Here is a 26,461-nt window from a genome sequence, read left to right as displayed (position 1 = left end):
GCCTTCTATTAGCCATTTACAGTGTCACCATCACTGAAGCGGCGAGTGCCCTGTCACCAGCGTAACAGCAGCAGACTGGGAGCAGAGGAAACGGTACCAGTCAGAAAACCCTGAGAAACACGGGGAGGTTTTGTGTTTGGGACGGTCACAGAACTCAAAAAGACAACCGAGCCTTTAACATGCACCCCGGAAATCTATTTTTAAAGCGTTTTACCATGTTTTCATATATATCAGCTTTTCTTTTCTCCATCTATAATGCTTCATACCGTAACTAGAGATAGGTCAGTAGGAGAACATTCAAAACGCTATAGAAAGCATTTTTCCTGTCTTCCACAAACGCCTTGACTCCATCTGTCAGGGTGTGAGCAGAGCTCGGGGCTGCCGGGACACCCGCGTATCCGACGCCGCGGGTCCCCCATGCCTGCTTCTTCGCGGACCGCCGGGAACCACCGGAGCGCCCGAGCTGGTCAACCCCCGCCACCGCTCCCGCGGCGGGCACGCCGTCCCCGGCCGCCTCCATACACTCCCCCCTCACCCCCGGCAGACCCCCCCGGCGGCCGGCCCGCCCGGGAGCGCCCGGCCGGCGGCAAGGGACGAGGACCCATGGCCAGCGGCACGTGCCGGCACCCCCGGCGCAGCCATTTTGCAACCGGTTGCTGCAGCCACCTGCACCCCGCCCGCTCCCGCGCCGCGCACGGACACTTACCGCGAGGAGGCTGGAGGAACCTCCCTCCCACCCCAGCGGCCCCGCCCGGCGGGTGCTCCCGCCGGCAGCCGCCCCAGGCGCGCTGCGGGGCCGCCGCGTCCCCCGCGCAGCGCTGAGGGGATGGCGGTACCTTCCACCACACCGCCTCACGGCATCGGTAACCATAGCAACCTCAGCTCACACTGCCATTGGCGGGTTTAACGTGAGACAGCAGCCAATAGGACGCCGTCCGGCACTGCGCCTGGCCAATGGGCGCGGGCGCAGGGCAGGGCGCTGCGCTGACATCACGAGTGGGGCGGTGCGGGGCCAGGCGGAGCGGGCGGCGGGGCTCGGCGGCGCCGGCGCCACCACCGCCACCACCGCCACCATGGAGACCCCGGGCTAGGGCCCGCCGCGGCCCGCCGGCGCTCTCCGCGGGGCCGGCCGCCCCGCTGCCGCCGCCTCCTCCTCCTTCTTCTCCTTCCTCCTTCCCTCCGCGCGGGTGAGTGGGCGAGCGCCGGGGAGGCCGTGGGCCGGGGTGCTGGGCGTGCGAGGCGGGGCGGCGGAGCCCGCCGGGGGCCCGGGGCAGTGGGGCCGAGGAGCGGCTGGCTCAGGCGGACCCGCGCCCGGCGCGCTGCGCTGCTGCCCGCCTGCCCTCGCGCGGGCGGATCACGGTGTGCCCTCTGCGCTCCCGCCCGGCCACGCCGCGCGGGCCCTGCGGGCGGAGCTGCGGCCGCCCGGCCCGTGCCCCGGGCTCGGCGCCGGGTACCGGGCGGCGGAGCGCGGCAGCCCGGGAGCGGGCGGGCGCCGCGGGGCAGGTGCGCGGGGCGGGCCGGGCCGCCTGCAGCGTGGGGCGCGGAGCCTGGGCCCGCCGCCTTCAGCCCGGCGTGGCCGCCTCTCTCCCTCCCTGCCGGGCGCGCCGGCTTCCCGCGGCCGCGGGGCGAGCCCGCGGCGGATGCGCAGCCCGCGGCCGCGCTGTGAGGGCGGTGCGCGGCGCTGCGGGCGGCAGCCGAGCCGCAGCGGGCAGGGCCGGAGCGCTGCCGCGCCGTACCCGCAGCGCCGCGCAGCCGGGGGGAGCGGGGTTGGCGGGGGCACGGCCGAAACTTTGGGGCCGGTGGGGCGAGCCGGGCCCTGCTCCCGGCCGGGTGGATCGCCGGGCTGGGCACCGCCGGGCTCCCCGCCGGCTGCAGGCGGGGGCGGTGGGACGCGGCGGGGAGCGAACTCTCCCCGAACCGGTGTCTCCACACTGCGCTGCCCCCGGCCCCCCGGTACTGAGGGGGGCTCGGGTCCCCCCCCAGTTCCGAGGGGCCAGGCTCGTGTCCCCCCCAGCTCCGAGGCGGGGTCTCCTCTCGCAGTGTTCCCTAAACGTGGTTTAAACGTGTGATTTTATTATTTTTTTCACCTTTATGTGACCGCTAAAGTCGGAGTTGTGTGCCATTAGCCGGGCACCGGGAGCTGGCGGGCGGTGGGAGCACCGCTGCTGAAGTGGTAACTTTTATCAGGTTTTCCCCCCTCTCTGATCAAAGCCAACGCGAACGAGCAGGAGAGGGGCAGCAGCCGCAGGGTGTGAGCGCGCCCGGGTGAGGTCGTGGCACGCTCGGGGGGTGCCGGGTGCTGCCGGGGGTGGGCAGGCTGCGGCGGGCTGAGGGTGCGAGCGCATCTCCAGAGACATATCGCATCTCCGGAGACACTGCCAGTGTAGGGCTGGGACAGCTGGGAAATGAAGTCTGGGAAGAACAAACACTGACACCGGACGCAGGCTGTTTCAGCAGAAAATTATGTTTACGTGATTGTAGTTTTTGTGTAAGGTAGAAATACCAAATGCCACAGAAAAACGTAGTTTCGGAATTGAGCCCTTTCTGGTCCTTTTCCCCCTCCCAGCTAATGCTTCAGAACACATCAATAGCTCACTAAAGGAGAACTGTGTCATTCTAAAGTGCTTCTGTTTGGCCTGTAGACCTTTGTACTTTTTTTTTTTTAATAACCTTCAGCTCTGTGTTAATTTTGCATTAGTCATTGCTTCAAGATTTGACTGAAGGAAAAGGTGTGGTTGGGCTTGCAGTAGTAATGTTTCATTAACTAACTTTTCAGTTTTTTCAGCGTTCTCATTTTTTGATAAATTGGAGTTTAGAGATTAGGAGAGGACGACGATGATAACATTTTCCCCTTTAACTAATAACAGTGTTTTTGAGGTAAATGCTAAATAACGTGTTCACTGAGATAAAAATATGGGAACCTAGAAAATGTACTTGTTTAGTTTATGGACATATACTAATTCGATCGTGTCCATCACATTTAAAATGGGAGGAGTGTGTTTGGGGGCAAAAGCTTATTGTTGGCACTGATATGCTGTAGTGTCTTGGTTAAATGTTGCAATACTACATGCAAATGAATGTAACCTGCCTGTGAAAAGACAGATTGAAATAACTTTCTCCTCTTGTTTAAACTGCTTGTAAAGTGCTGTCTTGCTACTGACATAAGTTGCTATTAATATTTTTAGTTCAGGTAGAACAGCTGATGGGCCTTTTCCAGTAAAAATGGAAATTCATCTTGTTAGATGTTAAGGATAAATAGCAGTAATAATAATGGAAATTCTACTATAAAACACAGTTGGAGCAAGTTTGTGAAAGTGTAGTCTTCTATAAGAGGGGAGAATTTGTTCTGATTTTTCTTAAAATGTTGGCAATATAACACACCTTTTAGTGTTTGGGTTTTTTGATAGTAATGCAAGATCCTATTACAAAGAACAGATTAAGACAGCACTTTACAAGCAGTTTAAACAAGAGGAGAAAGTTATTTCAATCTGTCTTTTCACAGGCAGGTTACATTCATTTGCATGTAGTATTGCAACATTTAACCAAGACACTACAGCATATCAGTGCCAACAACAAGGTAAACATGGAAAGAGATATGATATATTTCTTTTTTATAGCAGCTTCATGTACTAGCAAAATAGCATCTATAATGCATTTTGGGGTATTTTTTAATGTTGAATAATAGCATGTGCTACATAAAAATAATAGTAACCTTAATTAGTAAGCTGTGTCAGGTGTTTAGTATAGGAAATCTGCATGCATTGTGAGAGAAGCCTCAGTGGAAGGAACACTGCATATTAATAAAACAGGAAACATAAATAAGAACTTCGTGTACTTCTGCTTCACTTTATGTAGATTATTTAAATACAATTATAACAGATGAAAGGCTAAAGCAGTTCCAAAAGATGGGGATCTGTGAGTCTTTTCTTAATTTTGTTGATGTTTTTTTCTTAATTGTGATGCTGAAAATGAGCAAGTTCTGCAAGCATTTACCTGCAAGAGAGCACTGACTAGTTCGGGGATATTGGTGAGCTTAACGAAGTTGTTATAAGTGTAATCAAGAATAATTGGGTTTATTACCAGAAGGTAGTTACTTTAATATGGTGTAGAAAATACCTATAAAAAGTAAGCAGAGCTTGTGATACTTGTCTGAGGAAAAAAAATACCTGTGGACCTGTTATCAGACATCTTTTGTATTGTTCTCATCGACTTTTGTATTATTTTCAATCACGTCAGTGAGTCTAGGTTAAAGCTGAATTGCTGTGTTTGGGAGGCTGCACCCCTTTTGGGCTATTTTCAATGTAGCTGGCCCCACAAGCAGAGGGGTTTCTAACCAGCAGGGAGGTGTTGGTCGGCAGGGCAGCCCTGGTGGGGATGGGGGGGCTGTTGTGTGGGGCACTCCTCTGTGCCTGCCCGTCACGGGCTCAGCTGCCGCTGGTGGGCAGGAACACGGGGCCAGGGGCTGCCGAGCCATGGGTTTGGAACACTAACTTCATTTGCAGGGTTTGGTGGAAAACAACTTGTGAGAGCTGCTGCAGAAAGAACGCGGTTTGCCATCTTGGGTAAAAAGTGTGTCTCTATCTCCTGAGTAACTTGTGTTGGTGCTGTTCAAAATTCTGGAATTTTCAGAGTTTTTGGTTAGATATTGGTGGTTGTTTTTTTTCTCTAGTGGAAATAAGAAGCAAGTCATTATGAATATGGCATGTATTGTCACTCCAAAAGTAAACCGAACTGGTTCAAACTTTACTAATTAGGGAGGAAAAAAAAAATTAAGCTAGCATAGCTTTATGTGCAAGTGACTAGAAAGGCAGAGCTGAAACTGGAGTTCTGGGCATGGTTTGTAAATATTGCTTGCTGCTGTTTCTATATGATTGCAAACATTGCTGACAGTAGGGCCCTTCAAACCCTGGTGAGGGTGGCAAGTAAATCGGTAGGGACAGCTGAGCCCCCGGGAACAGCCCTTCTTGCCGCGAGCCATGCTTGGTGCTGGCAGCAGAACTGCCCTGAGGACCCTGATGGCGGAGGTGGGGGACAGCCACCACCGAGCGGTCCCCCGGCCTCGGGAGGGACGGCCAGCATGGAGGAGCAGTCCCCTGGCATTGGGGGGTACAGCTGGCACGGTCCTCCCTTGGTAGCTTTTCTGATTCTCAGCTGCTTTTCCTCAGGCCTGTGATATGTCCTCATTCATTGGATAACTTTTCACGTTCTCTTTATCCAAACAGAACACTCACTTATTCTGCCCGGGGGAGGTTTGCAGACGGAGGGAGGAGGTGGACGAAGGCAGCCAAAAACTGCCTCTGGTGACCTTCCCAAAGCTTTTGCTTGCACGGAGGAAAATCGCAGCTTCTTGTCAGTTAAATCTCTGTGGCTGCCAGTAGCGTCCAGACCTTTGCTCCCTTCCCTCTCTGCCCTGAGGACCTCCCTCGCTCTTCTCCTCAGCAGAGCAGAGACGCCATGTGTTTCAGGAAGGAGGAAGGGCTCCTTCAGTTTCACAGTAGAGTAATTTATTTATTTTCAATAATGAAATCCCCAACTCTGTCATTAAAAGGAGAGGCCTAAGGAGAAATCCCTTTGGATGGTATCTTGCAGAGGTTTCATTGCTCTCCAAGCCACCAGAAGGCGGGAGGATGTGCCTTTCCAGTTGGGCCATGCTCTGTGGTGGAGCGGGTGTGTGTCACGGCGGGAGGTGACACTGGCATAGGCCTGTCCTGTCAGGGTGGGCTGGGTGAGCCAGCCCTCTGCGGCCCCAGGCGCAGCGTGTGGCCATGGGCTGGAGAGCACGGTCTCACCCCGCTGGGACAGTCCTCTGATGGCCCTGCCGCTCCTCCCGCCAGCCACAGCCCTGGGGGAGTCACCCACAGCGAGCTCCTGTGGCCGTCTTCAGCTTTCTAGTCATCTTCATCGCATCCTACTCTCATGGGCAAATGAAGGCAGCATCACTTCGGCGAAAAGTTAGGGAAAACCCATTCTTAGTGTTCCACTACTTTTCAATGTGATGCCTCTTTAACAGAAATGTTTAAAGTTAGATATACTTTTAATATACATGTATTTCCCTGCTATTACTGCAATTTTAATATATTGTGGTTACAAAAGAAAAAGAAATAACTGTTTTTCACTGAAATGTCTCCATGGCCATCTCTTGCAGATCTTCCCCACCCCTTTTTTAATTCCCATAGCATTCTGCAAAGTTCTTACCTAGCTCTAGGAATTGAAGACCAGTCAACTTCCTGTCTGTTTAATGGCTCTTCAAAATCATTTTAACTATGCCTTTATTTTAGTGAAGAAAATAAAGCTGTGAGTGATTACTTTATTTGAGAGTGATTGATCCATTCTTCAAGGAATAATTAAAATTAAGACTTCTTCCCCCACACCCAGTGGGGCCTTTTGCTTATAAAAGACTTGTGATCCAAGTGTTCTAACTGGGATGTAGTGGGGTTTTGTGAACCTTAAATCAAGATTATAGCTAATCTAATATTCTGACTGCTATTGTGATTAATTCATCATTAAAGAGAAAAAAGGAATCTATTGTAAATCCTTTGAAGGTATACTAGCTGAAACTTGCTTTCTGCATCACAGCTCAATGGGGGGATTTTTAATGTATTTACTGTTTATGCAACCGTGGGGTAGTAATTGTGGGCAGTGAATAAAATTACCCTTTAGCTATTGGATCTGCAAAGCAGATGGTTTGTAGATATTGTGTAGGTTGTATAATTAGCTAGCCTTTATTGCTACTTGAATTTGTAAACAGGGGTCTAGAGCGGCGGGTCGCCGTTCCCCTATGAGTGAGGTAGGTCTCAGAGCATTTGGTGGGATTCGCAGGTCTGGGGAGCACCTGCACTCGCTGGCAGCAAGCCCTTCAGGTTGGGTCGGTGATGTCCTCAGCTTAGCTGGAGCCCTTTCCAGGGCAGCAGGGCATGAGGGAGGCTCTGCTGGAAGGGGATGGAAGCAAGAAGAACGGAGGGTTTTCCTGGTGCCAGGCAGGGTGGGAAGTGGCAGAGATGTGGGAGCAGGCGAGGAGAGGGAGGAGCTGAGTGTGTGGTGCCAGACACTGCCTTCCCTCGGATGAGGTTCAGCTGGAAGGGAACAGGGAAAACACGTCAGAAAAATTCTGGATTTGTGTTTGCGTGGGTGCCAAAAACTTTTCCTCTTGTCACCTTCTTAACAAAACCTCGTTATGGTACGTATGTGGTGTGGAAAGCCTTAGGCTATCACCTGTGCTAGACTTTTAACTTGTTTTTATAAATGTACTCAAAAGCATTTGCATTACATGTATCCAAGTAGAAACCATCTAATCTATATCTTAATTTGCTTTAAGTGATTTTACTTACGCCATCTCTGCTAGAAATACAATGTGAACAGGAGACTTCCCAGTTTGTTGTGGATTTCTGTCCTCTTCCTGCCCAGAAAGGCGGCGGCAGGCAACGCATCCTTAGCGCTCCTAAAGGAAATCTTGAATTCCAAAAACTTATTCTTCATCCTCTTGTATTGGCAGAATGTTCTGTTATTGTATAACACGTGAATTGAGTATTCGTGCATTCGTTACCATGAAGGTGCATGTGATTGGTGAAAAACAGTAAACTTCAGTTGCTCCCACTGCCTGTTCCTATGGGGTGCGGTGTAGGGACGCCTGCTCCTGGGCCGGGATGTGGTGTGTCTGCAGCTGGGTCAGCCGGCAGCCCCCCTGCTTTCCGTCAGGTGTCCTTTGGGAACTTTCAGGTGATGGTACGGTATAAGCACAGGATACAAATTCCCATATATTTCTCCCTGGATCAATTTGTGCATACAATGCTGGTACTGATATATGTTACCATTTAATATGCTGTAATTCAATGCAATATCTCCACTTAGAATTAACTCTTTTACTTTGTAGTGGCGGGTTTTGTAGTAATTCCAGTTTAAACACAAAAATTCACTGATATCTGAAAACATTGCAGACAAATGATAACTCCTTAACTTCCTTGTCAGTGTGACATGCTTAAAAATGAAGCGTTTCATATCTCTGACAAAAATAAACCTAAGATAGTGTATGTAATGCAATTGATTTCAAGGGCTTCTGGACAAGTGCAGTGCTGGAGTGTTAATTGGAGAAATTCTGTGTTTGTGTGACACTCTCCACTGATTGTCTTTTGCAGATTCCTACTCGAGTCTTGTGTGGTATCCAAAGCTAAATAGGGAGACAGATCTTAAAAAGAGTTAATAGTTTCATCTTGTTTTTATTTAAAAACAAAATTGCCAGGTTTTGTTATTAAGGAATAAGGCAGCAGTATCAAAATGATAGCGTATCACAAAACGAGATTTCATTTGTACTGTAATAGTGCCTAAACTCCAAATTGATGTGCCCTTAGATGAAGCAGGGGGAAATCTGTGCACCATAGAGCTCACAAATAAAAAGGCAAAATTTAAGCAAATAGACAAAACAAGTGGAGGAGAAGATCTCAAGAACATGACTTTTTGTAATACATACCTTCATTCAGGGTGCTTGTCATCCAGGAATCATAGAATGGTTTGGGTTGGAAGGGACCCTAAAGCCCACCCGGTGCCACCCCCTGCCCTGGGCAGGGACACCTCCCACCAGCCCAGGTTGCTCCAAGCCCCGTCCAACCTGGCCTTGAACCCCTCCAGGGATGGGGCAGCCACAGCTTCTCTGGGCAACCTGGGCCAGGGGCTCACCGCCCTCACAGCAAACAATTTCTGCCTCACATCTCACCTCAATCTCCCCTCTGTCAGTGTAAAACCCTTCCCCCTCGTCCCATGGCTCCCCTCCCTGCTCCAGAGTCCCTCCCCAGCTTTCCTGGAGCCCCTTGAGGGCCTGGCAGGGGCTGGAAGGTCTCCGCGGAGCCTTCTCTTCTCCAGGCTGAACCCCCCCAGCTCTCTCAGCCTGTCCCCACAGCAGAGGGGCTCCAGCCCTCCCAGCATCTCCGGGGCCTCCTCTGGCCCCGCTCCAACAGCTCCGTGTCCTTCTGCTGTTGGTGCCCCAGAGCTGGAGGCAGCGCTGCAGGGGGGTCTCACAGAGCGGGGCAGAGGGGCAGAATCCCCCCCTGGCCCTGCTGCCCACGCTGCTGGGGAGGCTGCGGGGGGCTCTGGGCTGCCAGCGCACATTGCTGGTGAATGTTGAGCTTCTCACCCACCAACACCCCCAAGTCCTTCTCCTCAGGGCTGCTCTCCATCCGTTCTCCACCCAGCCTAGATTTATGCTGAGTTGTTGGTCTGTATTATTTGATACAGCCTTAATCAAAGATACGCCAGCAGAATTTGCAATCTGTTGCTGCTCTGTATCCTTTGTATCAAGCTTTGTCCCCATAACTACTGTAGTGAAAATAACCAGTGCCATATTTTAGCTGAAATAGAAAATATTGGCATGTGAGATGATTGATATGATACATCACTTGTTTCTGGGAGTGTGTTTGTATTTCAAATAAGAGTTGAAAAAGCATTGAACCCAGAAATTTCAGATTGGCTCATAGATCTGCAAGGTCTGCTCTGTGCTATTTGGAATATCCAACAAAAGAAGACAATTACTACGTTTTCTTAGCTTTGCCATTGTTTCTTAGCATAAATCACAGCAACAGTATACACTGAGATTTGTGAGATTTCACTGTAATTAAGTACTTTCTTTCCAGAAGATACTTTTTAAAATCGCTTAGAATTCTTAACAGAATAGAAAGACTGACACAAAACCTTACTGTGTTCAAAGACTTGACACTTTTTAAGGAAGTTCTGAAGTTCTGGTAGAGAAAACTGTCTATTGTGGGATGCTTTTTTGTTCAGGCTGATGTCATCAGTCTTCAATACGGAGAGAGTTTTTTTAATATTATTGTGGAACACGGGTTATTTCTAAGCAACACAAAAAATTCACCAAGTCGTGTAGCGACACTGAAATAAAAAACTCAAAAGCAACAACAAAAACCTCCAAACTAAACGACAAAAATCCCACCCCAAAGGTGTGCACTAGCTTAAAATATGTTGAGTTAGCAAGGCAGGCTGAACACAGGAATTAGATTTGTCTGAGCTGCTGAGTTTTATTTTGACTGACCCCGAGCGCTTAGAAAGGAGCAGGAAGACCGCCGTCCTTCAGCCGGTTGCTCCTGCCCTAATAAAGTCTGAAAGTTTGCTTGCACAATGTAGGAAGATAACACTTTTTATTAAACTTAATGTATTTATTCATAATGACTAGATTTTTTTTATATCTGCTTTACTGTAACAGGTGTAAAAGAAGATATCTTGAATCACTATTTGTCTGCCTTTAGGAAGCGTGTAAGAAAGCCTCGCCGTGTTTGAATTTGAGCAAATGCTGTTTTAGTGACACGGTTCATTCTATTGTTTTATGTTGTATTACTAGATTGACTTGTATTACTAGTAGGTGAATTTATTCTATAATATAAATAGTTATTAATATATTTCAGAAGGACTGAAATTTGAAATAGAAAAGGAAGATACAATTATTTTTTTTGTTTTAGATAGTAAAGATAACTCAAGTTATTGCAATTTTTACAGAGTTTTCTGTTGTTTTCCCTTCATTTTAAAGCATCACAGGCATCGTAATACAATTGAACAAAAATATTTTTGCTATGGTAATAGTCCAGATAATTTTTGTTATAGAAAGCTGAAATTAATGCTTTCTGTGTGGCATCGCAGACTGTGGTGTTATTTTCACATGTTCAAATTTTAACAGTTTGTTTTACCATCTGATTAAAAGCTCGTTTATTAGTTACGTAGTCCTAGGTGCACATCTTCACAGATTAAAATGGTTGATGGAGAAATATTGGGTTGGTGGACGAGTTAATTTACATGCAACTTCAGTGTCAGGGTGGATCAATACAGATAATAAAAATATTGTCACCAACAGAAACGTTTTTGCAGCAGTCTGTAGCAGGTTGCTTTTAAGTTGCTGGGTAGGTTGCTTTAAAGAACACCTGCAAGTCCTCAACTTCTCAGTGTTTGTTGAGGCTTTTTTTCCTGGTGTTTATTGCATAATGTCTTTCTGAATTGATTGTTCTGGAACTTGCAGGTTGTGATGGAGTGTTGTGAAAACAAAGGATCTTGCTGTGCAGACGCTTTCTGCATTTTGAGGCGTACACATTATCTTTTCCTTGTGACTGGAAGCTGAGATTGATCATGCTTTAAAAGAATGTCACTGTATGAAAGCACCTGTGTGTCACCTATGACAGCACCTCCTTCAGTTGCATTTTGTCATCAGAATAGCAGCTCCGAAATACTTCATCTTACTCCGAAATACAACAGCTGAAGGATTCTTTTACTGGTGTAGAATTTTTTTTCTTACACAATCAAGAAGTACTAACACTAAGTGGGTAACTTCTTCGATACTCCCTGCTTCTCTTGGAGCTATTAATTGGTTGTGTATGATTCTCAGCAAACTTTTTCCCCCCAGGGTCGCTGGAACAAGGCTGCAATTGGTAAAAGCATGTTCCTGTTGTCTGCATGGCAAAGAGCCACCTGCCTGCTTAGGCTTTTCTCTGGAAACACTCGACATGTCTGTCGCAATTCCAAGTCAGTAGATGGGCAAACTTAGACATGTTGGAGGAAGGGGAGACAGGATATGCCGCTGCACGAGCTCCATTCCTGTCCTTCCCTCCTTGCCCAGGATCCCACCAGGGCTGCCTTGGCTTCGGTATCCCAACTTAAAAATGGCCTGTTGCTGACTGAAACCATTTGCATGTTGCACGGAATGATAGCCAGGGTGGAGATTTTTATCTTGGGTGCAAAAATGCCTTCTAATTCTAGAAATTCAAGTGTGGTGTGTCCTTTTCTCCCCAGTGTGAATAAATACTAAGTGTGAAACTTGTGCAGTGTCATTCTGCATTCATTAACTAGTTAACGGCCAACTACAAAACCTCTGCTCTGGCAATTTATAACAGCCTTAAACAGAAGGAGAGCAAAGATGTAGTTGTGATAACTGAGCAATTTTCTTAACTTTCTTCATTTTTACAATTTTTATTTTTATTAACCCTCGCATCGTACTGCTGTCTTTTGTATTTACGCTTCTTTTGTGTTTTATAATTCTTAAAGTCATCAGGTGAAAATCCTTATGAAAGAGTATAGTCTGAAATTCAAAACTCTTAAGCTTGCTTGGCCTGTGTTTCAGAATCAAGTTTTTGGTTCCAGCCAACAGATTAATAACTACTGTTCTTCAGCATATTTTGTTGCAAGAATCTGGCACTTGTATTTAAAGGTTTTAAAGGAAGATTCTTTATGGAATATGGGGGGGGGAACCCTGGAAAACAGCTAGTATTCTGTGTTCCTTCAAAATATTTCTCCTTCATTTTACACAGGTTTTTTTTTTTAAAGGTACTGGAAGTTGGGACTTTTTATCTGCTTTACCATTAAATTCCCATAGTTCAGCTGAATCCAGTAATTCAAGATTGGAAGCTGTCTTGCTTGTACAGCTGACTTATTTCCTTGTGGTAGCTGGGAGAGAAACCCGGGATACAGAACTGCATACTTCTTTTTTCTCGAGCATCAGCTCCAGGCCATCGTCAGTCAGGATTATCGTGCCAGATGAGTCTTGAGTCTGATGCAGTGTAGCTCTTCTGAAGTTCTTATGGGTATCTGGATTTACTACATGCATTTGATATTTGGACTTTTTCAGTCGCTCTTTGAAACAGCACAATCCAAGCTGAAGACAGTGCTTGTAACTGAGGGTATGCTATTTTTTGAAATACAATGCTTTCTTATTTTGAATGCATTTAGTAATCTCTTACACAGTGCATGGAGTGAGCAGCTATCTTTACAGTAGTATTGGGGACTTAGTTTGTCTTTCAAAGGACCTTACTGATGGACAGCCTTGTGTGGTCCAAAGTTTGGACTTCTTACCAGTGTATTTCTTTTTATGTGAACATGAAACAGTTTGGTGTGATGTTGCCTCATGATGTAACATGTTAAATTTGTAAAACTTATGACTTCATAAGTGTACAAACACGGACTGCGCCTTTTCAGCTTTAAGTGCACATTAGCTTTCCCCCCAGCTTTTCCTTGAAGGTAGACCTAGTGTTCAATGTAATTCATCTTGTCCCGTATACTGGAAGTGGACCTAGTGACATTGAATGACGCGATGCTAATGCCTGACTTTATTTCCATTTGCCTTTTTTATCTCAAAGCACGTATTAGGAGGTGCGGTGACTGTGCCTCTCACCTGGCCAACGCCGAGATTATTTCTTCATCTAGATGAAAGAATGTGTGGCTGTCAAACTCTCCACAGTATAGGATTTATGTGTAGGTTTGTGTGTTATCTTCAAATAGAATGGTGATTTAGGTGTGCGCATTGACTTGGGTAGGGGACATTGAGCATCTCCCCCAAGTAAGTTATCATTTATCATGACACAGCTACCACTGTCAGGCTTTCTCCTGTGCTCCTCCTCTTGGATTGGTCTGAGCAGCTCTGGCCTTGGTCACCGTGGCTAGCTCTAAACTCAACAGACAGCAGCAGATCCCCATTTAATCTCAGGTGAACTTAAACCAAAATGTCAAGTTTTACCATAAAACCAGCAGATGCAGGTGCAGTGTCTTGGGCTAATTGTTTTCAAATGGTAATTTGTGCCTTTAAACATGGTGGAACCTGAATGTGTGACTTTGAAAATCCTATGGGTGTCCAGATGTACTGGGTGTTGCTGGAGTACTACGGGTGGCTGCTAAATGTGGTAATTGCTTTGATTGTTAAGAAGTTCAGCCACTGTATTTGTGTATATTTTATTCAAGAGCCCTAATTGAAATGGCCCTGCCACAGGGCCACAGGAAAGCAAGCGAATCACCTTGATTTGACCTTAACATTTTCCAGTTGCAAAGAAGCCGCAGGATATGAATCAAAACAATACTGCCTGTAAACACATCCCAGAGGAGCTGGCTACTTTCTGCCGTTTTAACTGTGTAATTGAAGTAGTTTGATTTTCCTTATGGTAGATCTGATTTTATTTGTATACCAACATGCCCTTTTGCCATAAGAAAAAATAAATTTGGTATAGCAATATGATAGGAATCCACTCTAAGGCTCCTAACAGTGCAATTACAACAGTGAAGAAAGCCACCAATAATTCTATTCCCAAGTAATATATTCCTATATTCTTTTCACTTTTCCAAGATGTTCATTACACTGAGAAATTCCCTATTTTATAGTTATAGACGTAAATTTCTTTATTATAATTTAAGACCTATTTGGTCTTCTCTCAAATGTCATCTTATCCTCATTTTTACCCCCAGGTATTCATAGAAAACAATATCTCCTCAGTCTCTGTTTTGTACGCTTTCTGCCTGTCAAAAAAGAGGGTTTGGTCCCTTTATCATCATGACAGCCTTTGAATTCGGTCAGACCAGCACAACCAGCTGCAAATATGAGAAACAAGACCCATGCCAGGCACTGAGTGAACTTGTATTTCATTATAATGGAAGCAACACTTTGGAGTCTCTGCTGGAAGTGTATTTTTAAGGTACTCTGCAATGGCATGTGCCATTACTGTGGCCATCTCACAGAACAGCTAGTGAGTCCATACTCTTCTCAGCAGTCGTTTTGTGGTGACCTTATTGTCTGTTACAGAAACTGTCATTGGTCACCATCTGTGGCTTGGCTAAAGAACAGCAGCGAGATTAATTCCTCGAGGTCTTCCATAATAACATGCCTGCTTAATGCCCCAAGCCCTTCTTGCCTTCCAAAGCCCACACAAATTTGGAAGACATGTGAAGGCCAGTTGTTTTGACAGTGTTAAACATGATCAGTCACAAGGGACTTCCTAGTGGAGAAACTTCTTTCCAGATGGAGCTCCTCATTAGTACTACTTTTTTGTCTTCCTTCTGCTCGTTCTGTCTTAGGTACCTGGTAGGGTATTACCTGGCCATGTTTTCTATACAGACAAATGTTTTTGTTACTCTTGGAATTTCTTTGCTGCTTTAGCAAGTCTTGCTTGGCTTGATTGTCTGTAACTTTCACATAATTCCATTATTATTTGACTTGGAAAACAGCATTTCTCAAAATTCATGGATGTGTAGATTTCTCCTCTCCCCTTAGGGTGCTCTACTTTTTCACTTATATCTCTTTTAAACTAAGTGTGCTTCCCAGATAAGTAATTCTTTGTTGGTTAGACGTACGTTGCATGCTTCTGTGTGTCATGCTATCCACCGCTTTGGATAGGCAGACATTTGTTTGGTAGTACTAGCATCAGACAGCTCTACTGAGCTCAGCTGGTTGATTTCACCACCTTGGTTTCTATTTCATAAGATTTGTTCTTCTCAAATCGGTTACTTCAGTTACAGGTTTGCCTACTTAAATGGTCCTTCCATTTAAAATTTAAATCAGTCCATAACGATGTGGTCCGTGGTTATTTCGGCAACTGATTTGTTTCTGTTCTCTCTTTTAGGCTCAACTTTGTTGAGTAAGTAATCTTTTTTGTTGGTTTAGTTGCTCTGTTGTCACCATATCTGTGAAATAAATACCTGTGCCCCACCATTATGATGATTATTCATGCATCAGTCAATGTGTAGAAAAGCTATGTCTTATAGGACCAAGTTTCCAGTGGCATTTGTTTCTAATAGAGCTTCCACCCCAAAGCTTGAGTGGCCACTACCGGCAGCTATCTCTTCTCTGCTGTTGGAGATTCAGTAAAAAGCATTAATGGTTATGCAGTAAACTCTGTCTTTTTTCAAATGAAGCAACACCAATTACCAAAATGAGCAGTCTCCAGAGAGATTATGTCTGTCTGAAATTGAAAGCTGGTAACATGACCATGAAATTTTGCTTTGGTCAGTGTGTTTTACAATTCACCAGTGGATTAAGATTAATAAATTGGAAATAACACAAAAAAAATCTGCTGTGAAGACACTGAATCAGTAGTTTATTAAGGAAGACTTTTTTTGTTGTTGTTGAAAGTTTAAAACATTTAGCATGCTATACTTGGTATAGACACGTGTCTTTCCATCTTTTGCAAATAGGTCATCAGTGAGATTAGGTCATTAGTTCTTCACAATTTGGTGTGAAACCTGAAGTTCGTATTGCCATTCCAGTAAATCGAGTGTTTCACGAAGACTCGTTTGGTTGTAATGAGGTCTAAAGACTCAACCCAGCCCTGTCAGGATTTAGTTGGTGACAAGTGTGGAATAAGCAACCATCTCCTTTCAGAGCTTTGTGCTGTGCCAGTTCTACTACATTTTCCTTCATTTAAATGCTTTCTATTTCTGATTCCTATTTTGGATAGGAGTAGTGATGGTGATGACCTTGGTTTTGAAGGGGTTTTAGCCTGGCCTCCCGAGATGTGGGCTGGCTGTGGCATGGGTCTCAGCTGTGGAGATAGGCCTGACGCCTGGAGCACAGGGATGGGGCGCAGAGGTCGCCCCGCTGCCCGGCCTGGGACTGCTGTGGGCAGGATAATCTTCCCGGGAGGAAGCCTCGGTAGCCCTGGGTGGGGTCATCGGCCTGGTTCTGCTGTGGCTGTGTTTCGCTGCAGCAGTCATGACTCATGCTGTGTTTGTTGGTGGCCAGCCCATGCCCAGTGCCAGTGATGCTGAGATCCCGGTGTGCCACCTTCTGAGGGCAGAAATGCTCTGGAACACCGCCGGCATGTTACTCTTATCAGCTCAGTGGCAAGTAAATGACACCTTTTAAAGTGACCATAAATGACAAGCTAAGGGTCTCTGGCTTATTCCATGTGGTGTTAAGGGATATGGTGTAAGGGAGAACTTTGTAGAGTGGGGTTGATGGTTGGACTCGATGATCCCAAGGGTCTTTTCCAACCTAAATGATTCTATGATTCTATGTATCTGACAAAATGGTTGGGCGTATCCTTCCGGTGGCTCAACCGGAGGATGTTGACAAGCAGCAACAGCACCAGTACTAAAACCGGATAAAAATGGGATGGGATAGTATGTGAGCGTGTGTGTGTTACCTTGCCGTATTTGGATGTGTTGATCTGAAGTCTGCATTAATGGCCTTGCTGAAGTCTATTTTTAAAACACATAAAAGACAATGTTAACAGTGTTCATCGGAAGGTGTGTTGAGAATTGTTTGGAGTTAACCGGCAGCATTACTGTAGAGAAACAAGTTACAAACTGTATTTGCCATTGTAAGGAAGAAGCTTCATTAAAAATGTTATTTGAAGAAATAATTATATGCAGACTATATAATGCAGACACTTTTAACGAAGTTTTTATTGTGCTTTTGTTTGACAAAAGAAGTGGAGTGTTACAGACTTCCCTTAAACAAGAGAAGCGTGAGGTAGATTTGTGTGCGTATTTCTGCCCCTCCTCTGCTGGCCGTGTTGGCGTTGGCTCTGGCGTTTGCAGCTTTACCTGCCTGCTCATCTGGCCACTGAACTAATAGAGAATGTACTAGAGGAGCTTTAAAAGAAATCGCAAAAAGAGGTTAAAGCTTCTGTAGAACATCTTCTTTGCCTTTGCTGAAAAGCTCCGTTTTAAAATGTTTGGCATTGAAGTGGTGTCTCTCCCACACAGAAAGGCAAAAGGTGCAGCTAGGCAGATCCGTATCCTGTTAACATCTGTAACTTGTCCTGCTGTCTGTAGTATCGAAAACTTCACTAGCAACTGACTTAAGGCACCTTGCTGAAATGTTTCATTTTAGATAGCGTAAAGGATACGTGTAACAAATATTTTCAATTCCTGTGGTGTAATACGGGTAACGTATGTAACGTAATACAGGTATTTCTTGTTTCAAATAGGCCTGGTTTTAGTACTGCTTTCTGCCGAAGGGTCTCGGGGCTGTGTTTGGCCTGGGGTGCGTCCCTGCCTGCCCTTCAGCTGCTTCCTCCTCCTGCGTCGCCGTGCTCGGAGCTCAGTGTCAGCTGCCTGAAACTGGGTGGGTTTCTGTGAAGCTTAGGTAAGACATTCTAAAAACGGAGAGATATGCTTCTAACAACAATTACTATTTAAGCGTTACATGAAATAGCAATCTTGCAAGTTCTGGAAGTGCATTCTTTTCTGCTGTTGTCATCCCTGAGTGTATTTCCTGAGTTATTACATTGACGTTTTCCTGGACTTGTACGCTGCAAGCAAGAGCAGGCTTTCTCTGTTTTGAAAGTGGAAATTCCCTAAAACAGTAATTAATTGCTGTGGTTTTTTAAGACTTAAAATTGTGTAATTTTTCAACTACTTCATGTTACTGAGAGGATTTGCCTTTGATAGCGATGTTTTGAACCCCTCGTTTTGAGCACTATGTTAAAGCACAGTGAAAATAACTGATTAAGTTCGTTACTTTTCTGGTTGTAGAGTTGCTTATTTAAAAAGATCAGTGTTAATTGTCAGGCATATGTAAATCATAACTGAGCATTTAATTTTTTCTGTCAGATGTAGTTATGAAAAGGTCTAAAAAATAAAGTTTGTTTGGATTTGGAAGGGGGGAAGAGCACCCCGGTATCCCATTTAGAAGAGACAGTAACATTTAAATAATTAATGTCATTGATGTTGTCTGATACCTGGCAAGAAGGCGGCAGTTGCTTTTAAGTATTATCCTTGATTATTGTTTTGTCTTTCCTGCAACGACTTCAATATTTCACCTGTTAGTGCTTTTCCCCAGAGTCTCTGTTTTGTATCGAAACACAGGTAACTCCTACAGAAAATTCGCATAGCTTTGGTTGTTCGCTTCTGGCTTTTCAATTGATCTGACTTGAAACTGGGTGCACAAAACTGGATATACTCCTTTAGCTAAGCAGTCTGGGAAGATTGTGCATTTATTTTGGTGCAGTGGGAAATGGAAGATAAGCACGAGTGATAAGTGAGGTATCTCTTTCTTAATTTCCCCCTCCTTTTTCTTTGTCACAAGAAAGTGTGCTTTGATTACAGGCATCCCAGCTTCCTGTTGTTTTCCACAGAGCTGTTGTCTTGCTGTCCCCGCCTCAGTGCAGGACTTCCATTGTCTCCATAGCCTGGGTGAGCGTGGATGTAGGCCGGGCAGGATCTTGCGCGGGGAGGTAATCCAAAATCAGTGGGTCAGTTCAGGCCGTCTTTCCGTGCACGTGAACTGTTAACTGCTGCTGTGGTGACAACTGGTTACCTCTTCGCCCCACGGTATTTTCACCCATGTTCTCTAGGCTGTTTGTTAGGAGGCCACGTGGCAGAGTCCAAAGCTTTATGTTCAAGATGTGTTTCTTCTAGTGCTCTTGTCACAGACCAAAATTGGGTAGATTTGATATAATCTGCTCTTGATTAATCCGAGCTATTTCTTAATGCTTGAAGTTCTAGTGCCTACAGGAGAGCACCCATTACTCGTTTTGTTGTGCTTATTTTTCCCTGCTCAGGAATTAGAATTAGACTAGAATATGGTCCAGTGAGTTAAAGGGTAGAAATAAGAATGATGTTGTTGCGACCAGCATTTGAAATTCCTTTGAAACTTTGGATTTGAGCTTTTAAAATACATGAGTCATGTTTTCAGTATTACAGGAACTGAGGCAGGAAAGCTATCTGAATTGTGTCTCCAACTGGTAAACTTTGATGCAAAATATTGCTATCTCATGAAAAAGTTGTATAGCTGTAGGAGATTTTACAGGAAGAAATGTTTTTCACTGAGAGAAGAAAATCATATCTTAGCATTATCGCAGAGTCCCCCATAAAGAAGCAGTACTTCTACACGACAGGAAGCCTGTGAACACGAGTCTGGGCGTTTCTTCTTGTAACTGAGCATCAGTAAAAAACCTGAACCGTTTGCCATCATTTAGTACTTATTTCCCTTCTTGACCATTTCCACCTTTAATCTTCATTCCTTTGGTATATAGCTTTCTATCCCTCAGAATTTTCTTGTTGCTGTATACAGAATTGTCTAAATTTTGTGCTGTGAGTGTCTATTTCAGAGTGTGGTTAAAATTGTTGATACTCTGTAATGTACCATTGCCCTGACTTTTTTCCCTTATGGCACTGCTGCAAGAAGTCTTCATGCCTAATCTGCATGCAAAGATTTTAAGTGAAGTGTGTCTGACTTTATGCTTCTATCATCCACCCCCTGCTATGGGAAGGCATATGGCTCACTTTGATAGGCATAGTTCATATAATTGTGTATTTATCAACATTAGCTCATTCACTGTGCTTTATGGGTTTTCTCAAGTCACTCAGTTGTCTTTGATCTCCTCTAATTGTAATGTCACTTGTAAATTATGGTGTTTCACGGCTTTATATCTCTTTATAAAGTATTAGTAAAAATACTAAATCCTCTCTAGATTAGAGTTATGTGTAATCCTGCTACAAGTACTTACAAGTTTTTAAGGGTAAACAAAGTCAAATATACCTCAGAAAAATAAAACCAATGATATATCTTTTTTCAAAGGGCGGAGAACTGATTGAAAGTATTGGTAGTTTTGGCCTTAAAAGCCAGACGCTTGTCTAATTCATGTAGAGTTTGCTACTACCTGCAACTTTTTTTTTAGCTTCTAGCTTGGAGAACAGAACTAGTTTGCTTAAATTTAGAAGTTTGCACATAGAGCATTCTTAGCAGCGAACTGACTTTTGCTGTGCAGTTCTGTTTCAGAGTAAACAACAGTTTAGCAATTGATAAAACTTTTGCTAGTCCATAGCCATGCTTATTAGAGGGCAGTCCCCGGTCTGTCTATATGGTATGCAGGAATTTGACATTTCTGTAGTAGTCTTTTGAGCAGGAGCAACCATAGCTTGCATTAAAGAACTTACAAATGTATCCCGAGTAAAAGCAGAAGTTTTAACATCATTGGTTTCTAAATTTTGTAAGGGCATAGTTGGATTTTTCTCCCTGCTAAACCCGATTTAAGCTGCTGCTCGTTGGTCACTCACTCCTGAACCACAGTTCTCAAAGCAGAGTTGGAGACTGCAGAATCAGTAAAAATACACGAGTCTGCGTTCGCTACAAGGGAAATCACACCACTGATCTACTCTGGCTGTTTTTTAAAGGCAGGATGCAACAGAGGGGGTTGTTGGTGTCTAGTTCCAGACCATCTCAGGGATACAACTTACACCGCATCCCTCAAAAACTCGTGTTGGCGAAACAGGGGGCCTGTGGAAGGCTGTAACTCTTCATCTGTCTCTTAAAATTGTGGTTGTAGCTGTTAATTTTATCATTAGGAAAAGAGTTTTTATAATAAATTTTTTTCCAATGTACTATATGACAAAATTGAGAAGCATACTTTTATAAATGCATATAAAATAAACTAAGAATTTATCCTTCTGTGAATGGTTGAATGCATAATTGATGAATGTCTTTGTCACCTGATGGCTTGTGTGGAGAACCTAGAATCCTTCAGCAACACTACATATCCCTCTCCCTCTCTCTGCGCTAGGGTAAGACCGAGCGTTATCCCCTGAGATAAACCTGTGGTTTGGTTGCCAGTCCGCAGAACTCGTTCAGAGCACTCTGCTCCAGCGGGGTTGTTCTGAACGGCAGCAGATCCAGAGGTGTCAGTGGGACAGAGCAATAGACTCAGATGGTCCAAAGCAAAGGTTCGGATTTAGGGTCTGTCATTTCTGTTTTCTTTTAGGCACAGAGCCTTGTTGACTTAAACTACTGAAAACTCTATTGCCAATTAGCTTGTGGTACTTCATATATTTGTGAAGTGTGAACGCTCTCCAGACACCCTTCAGATGACAAAGATTCTTCTTTCTTTAAGGTGAGCTACAAACGGTGCCTCAGGCTTGAAGGATATGATCATAAACATGCCTGTATTCAAAATGGTCGTGTTCTGTACCTGTCTGATCTCTTCTGTTGGATCGTTTGAAAGCTATAAAAATATTAATCTTGTGAGCATGTTACAACTGGATGTTTGCGGATGTAGATTCTTGCCTGCTCACTAGAGTGGAGTTAAAGTATGTAGCCATCGGCCAAAAAAAAGAAAAGGCTGTCTTTTACTAGGGGCTGTAAAAAAATACATTTATCCAAAAGCTAGGGTAGTAACTTTGAACATTTTAAAGAGGACATAGCACCAGATGCCTTTTGAACCTGTATGTACTTTGGGGAAAAAAAAAAGGGAGAGGAAAAAATGTATCCTGAAGAGAAAAAGGGATGAGGAAGACAGTAAATGTAGCAGTAAGATAGTCATACGCGTCTCCCACGTAGCGTATCAGTTGTGGGTAGGTTTCTCTTGTTGCTGAGGGACTTGGTCTGCACAATTGTGCAGGTGGGGCTTTTTTATCCTGTCATCACAGAAGTCAGTTTCTTCCATGTTTTCGTCAGGTAATATATTTACTTCCCTGGTTCCATCCTTATGCCCACGTGAACAAAACTTCTGCACTACTGATGTCCATAAAGAAAAGTGATATATTAACAGAATGTTTAGCCTATAGTGTGATGTTTGAAGTATCTTGACTTACTGTGTCTGGAAACTTTAAAACCTATTTTTCATGTAAACCTTTGAGCCACCTTTCACATAATCCATTTTTAATTGCTTGCATCATCATTGCAGGGGGATAAGTTGTCATCTGCTGTCTCTTCATCTGAGCACGTGACTGCAGGCTGGTAGGCATAATGCAGTCTGTCTGAGTTTGGTGCTGCGCCGAGCGTGAGAACGTAAATCACTGCCTGGTTTGTCGGCGAGCACCGCTCTGTCCGTGTAGCAGGATGGAGCTAATAGGAGCTACGCACACCTAGAAGTGTACTGACATGTCTGTGAAGTAATTCCAAAAATCAGATAAATTTTAATCATGTCTTCATCTAAAAACTGTAGAAATGGAGTAACTCTTGGTTTGGTTTTTGCTTTCACATATACTGTAAATGATGAAAAAACAAGAGTCTTTGGCTGAGAGCTGAGATGTGCTGTGTTGCTTAAGGGTAGATTTTTAAGAATAACTTGTACAATAAATAACATGTCAGTGTCCCAGCAAGTTGAATTTAGCTTATTGGAGCTTTTTTCTTCTCTACTAATGAGTATTGCTCTGACGTCCTTGGTGATTTATTCCTGCTGCTTGAGTTAATCTTGTAGCTAGATAAATACGAGGATTTCTAGTGATGGGATGTTGCTCATTGTTTTTCTCATGTTTCCGTCATGAAATAGGTAGGGTCTAGCCTATCCTAGTTACAGTGTTCATAAGAATTATATTACCTTTCCAGTGTGAATTACTCTGGTGACTTTTGTTACCGGCTTCGGGTCAGCAATGAGAGGCTCAGGAACGGGCAACACGGGTAAGGACAAAATGTGGGAGACTCAACCTGCGTAAGGAAAGCGAGAGGAATATGAAGGGAAGTGAATAGGAAGCTGTGGAAAAGCACCGCCTTTGCTGTCATGCAGGGAGCCTGGAAAGGCCGGGGTTCTCTTTGGGCCCGCACTATGCACAGAGGGGTTACTTGGTCCTGGCAAAAATGTCTGGTGTCTCTGAAAAAATAACAGGAGCAGCAGTGGAAAGTGGGGAGTAGAGACGAACAACAATGAAGATTAAATGTGGTTTCCTACACTCAGTTTAGTGATTTCTCGTATTTATTCTTGCCTTCTCAACTGTGTATTCTTGTTCCTTCCTTGCATCAGTGATTGTACACTGCAAGATCAGCTGGTTCAGAAAAACACACCACCCCCACTGCAAAAAAAGCATAGCTTTGTGTCAGATGAACTCACAGAGCCTGTTTGCTTTGCAGCTGTTTGACCATTGGATCAGCCACAAAAGAAAGCGTTTCCCGCTTTGGCACCCCGCAGCCTTGCTGTGCGCAGAGGAGCGGTGCGAAAGCCGGACTGGCAAGCTGCTCGAGCAAACTGGTGAATCTGCCCCGCATCCATGCTGGGGTGCCCAGAAGTCTGCTGCCTTTCTACAAAAGGAGAACATCTGGGAGGTTTTTAGGAGGCGGTGCTTTTGTGTACTAGATGTAAACAAGCTAATTGTGCATAGTGCAGGCAATAGGTATTATCTAAAGAGACAGTTAAAGCTGTTAAAGTTAAATGTGATTTACTCCAGCGAATCCCTGCCCTTGCCTGAAGAGATGGTCTCTGCCCCACGGTGTGGGATTGAAAGGTGACTCTCTTTCATGGCCTGGTTTTTGCTCTGATCGACTCTCTGCGTGGTTTGATGAAACCGTTTCAGTGAGCCTCCATGGTAGAGAGGATGGAAAAGCTGCTATTTTCAGAATAATTGTAGAGTATTTCAGGCTAGAGGCTTCAAATTGAACAGCTCTACTTTTTTTTTTCCTTGCACACTTGCATCTAGTTTGAAAATGTCAATGCAGGCCAGCCTAGAGCTAGATTGTCACTGCTTCTGTTCTTTTGCCTCTTAAGTAGAGAGTTTCAAAATTCAGCATAGGTGTCAAGAATTTTCCCAGGTGTATGCTACAAGATGAAGCATTTAACAACTTTTCTGAAAAATTATTGAAATGATTGAAAATACATTATTTTGGTCAGAGACTGAAATCTACGGAGAATAGTAGCACATCCTTACTGTTCTCCGCAAGTCTGCTATTAATCTCCCCCAAAAGTTTCAAAGGATCTCACATTAGAATTTTGAGCTATACTAGAACCATTTATACCATTCACAAATCTGTAGTTCTGCAATATCCATCAAAAGGTCATCTCAGAATACTTAAGTCAATTCTCAGGCATTCTTTGCTACAGCAGAGAACTTAAATCTGTAAACGTTTCTCTCGCGTTTAGGAATTTTAAGGAGTTATGTGAATAAGATATGCTGAAATGTATTCCCAAAGCAGCAGAACAGGAGAACGTATTTTCTGAGTTTTTGTTATGGCTACATAGATCTCGGTGTCTTTAATGTGCAGGAGCAATGTGAGGATTAAGAGAGATGAATACAAGGAGGCTTCAAGGTGCATTTATAAATGGTACCAGCGTATGTTGTCTGATTCATCCACCTCTAAGGTTTGTGGGAAGCAGCCTACATCCTTCCTGGATGCAGCTTCGTAGCTGTGGTACCGCAGTGAGGGGCTGTAGGGGATGAGGATTTGGAGGGACAAGGAAAGATGTAGGACAAAGTCTCCCATTCTGGGTGACATCTAACCGCTGGGCGGTGACACAAGAGCCAGGCAATATAACTATGGACTTTATTGTCTGAGGGATGAAGTCTGGTTGCTTGTTTTCCAATAGCGAACCAGTTATCCATACCCAAAGGAGTGAGTAACACAACTCAGGAAGTATCTTCAGCGAGTAAATCCCAGTCTTGCGTAAGGAAGAAAGAGGTTTTCTTATTAACTCCTCCCGAGTTTGACTCATACCTGATTCTAAGGCTCTCACAAATCCTGCATTTGGTATTTCCTATTCCCATAAGGTGAATATGAGCATCTAAATTGACTTTGTGAGTTCCTTTCCTCAAAGAGCGTGCCTGGAGAGAGGCATGGTGGGGCCAGTGTCCTCTGCAGGGCTGGGCTTCAGAGAGCATCTCCTGGATGGTCCTTTCCTTCCAGCATGACGGCACCCCAGCTCTCGTGCCTGGCCACTGCCTGGCCGTGCAGGAGGTCAGGAAGAAGGAGCGTACTCGTTTGCGATAGCTTAAGTATGTATGTAAGTGTTTGTAGGATCAAAACCAACGGTTGTTTAATCTTGAAATCGAGATTAGAAAATCAGTAACTTTGCCAAGAAATGTGTTAATTGAAAGAACACAGCAGTTAAAACAACTGGCTGTGTGGAAGGGTATAGCACTCTAATTACACCTCTTAACACTGAGATAGAGGTACATTTAACACTGATATCTTCATTAATAATTAATTTCATTGGTTTTCATCTGAGTGTTGTTATTAGAGACTCAATATTGCCTACACTTTCTCTTCAGAGAAGTTACCATACCTTTCAACGAGTTCAGATGTATGTTTTCTTCACTGGTTACAGAAACATACTGCAGGTAGTTTGAAGGGTTGTTTTCAGTGCCGGGGTGAGAAGAGTGACAGATAAAATTATGGAAAAGACAAATTGAGATCATCTCATATCTCTGCTCATTATGTCGTATTTTTGTAGAGGTTTCTAGTTGGTCCAGGCATAAGCATTCATTTAGACAGTAAGCTTTGAAAGTGATCACTTTCAAGGAATTGGCACTACATTTTTATAGTACTTCTGTGGCATATCGTAGATAGAAACATGGAACGTGTACAGAAACTACATCAATACCATCTACTTGCTATTTTCAAAGTATTAAACACACTTCTTAGCTATCTCTAATATTAGTTAATAGTGACTTCTGTAGTTAAACAAATGAATTGCCTTTTTCACACGTACTGGAATCGTTAGTGTGCTGCCTCCGCGATAATGAGGTTTGGGATTCTTGAGCACTAATCCCGTCTGTCCTCTCCACGCTATCCATGGCCCAGGGCAATTGGTTTAACTTTAGTGTTTTAATTTACTCTTTTGCAAAAAGAACACCAGAAGCATTATTCCCATTAACTTTTTATTACCATAATTAGTCACTTCCATGGTTTGTTCCGAACAGCAAAGCACTCTGCTATTACATGTCATTCTTTTATGCTAAAAACTGCACACGTGGTAAACTCGTACTGATCCTGGGTGTTCTTGATTTGTTCTAGTATTTTTCACACATCTTGGATTTTGCTACTTTTAGTAACTGCAACAAAATAGTATTT

The 26,461-nt window shown here is 44.4% G+C and overlaps 1 protein-coding gene across 7 annotated transcripts in view; it reads left to right on the top strand.

The window, feature by feature from the left end:
* The first annotated feature begins 1,051 nt into the window (after window positions 1-1,051).
* The window catches only part of PKP4 (plakophilin 4), an 85,136-nt gene continuing 59,726 nt past the window's right edge, over window positions 1,052-26,461 (top strand). For 3 of the 7 annotated variants that reach the window (XM_054209430.1, XM_054209425.1, XM_054209424.1), the window contains exon 1: window positions 1,052-1,187. The gene's annotated coding sequence lies outside the window, so the exon portion shown is untranslated. Of the gene's footprint in view, window positions 1,188-17,474; window positions 17,831-21,446; window positions 21,576-23,674; window positions 23,902-26,461 lie in introns of those variants that run through there. The other 4 variants (XM_054209426.1, XM_054209427.1, XM_054209429.1 and 1 more) reach the window with 4 other exon arrangements.

Source organism: Rissa tridactyla, chromosome 7, assembly GCF_028500815.1.
Source record: "Rissa tridactyla isolate bRisTri1 chromosome 7, bRisTri1.patW.cur.20221130, whole genome shotgun sequence".
Lineage (NCBI taxonomy): Eukaryota > Metazoa > Chordata > Aves > Charadriiformes > Laridae > Rissa > Rissa tridactyla.
Note: the sequence above shows the minus strand (reverse complement) of the source record. Positions and strands in the feature narration are given on the sequence as shown.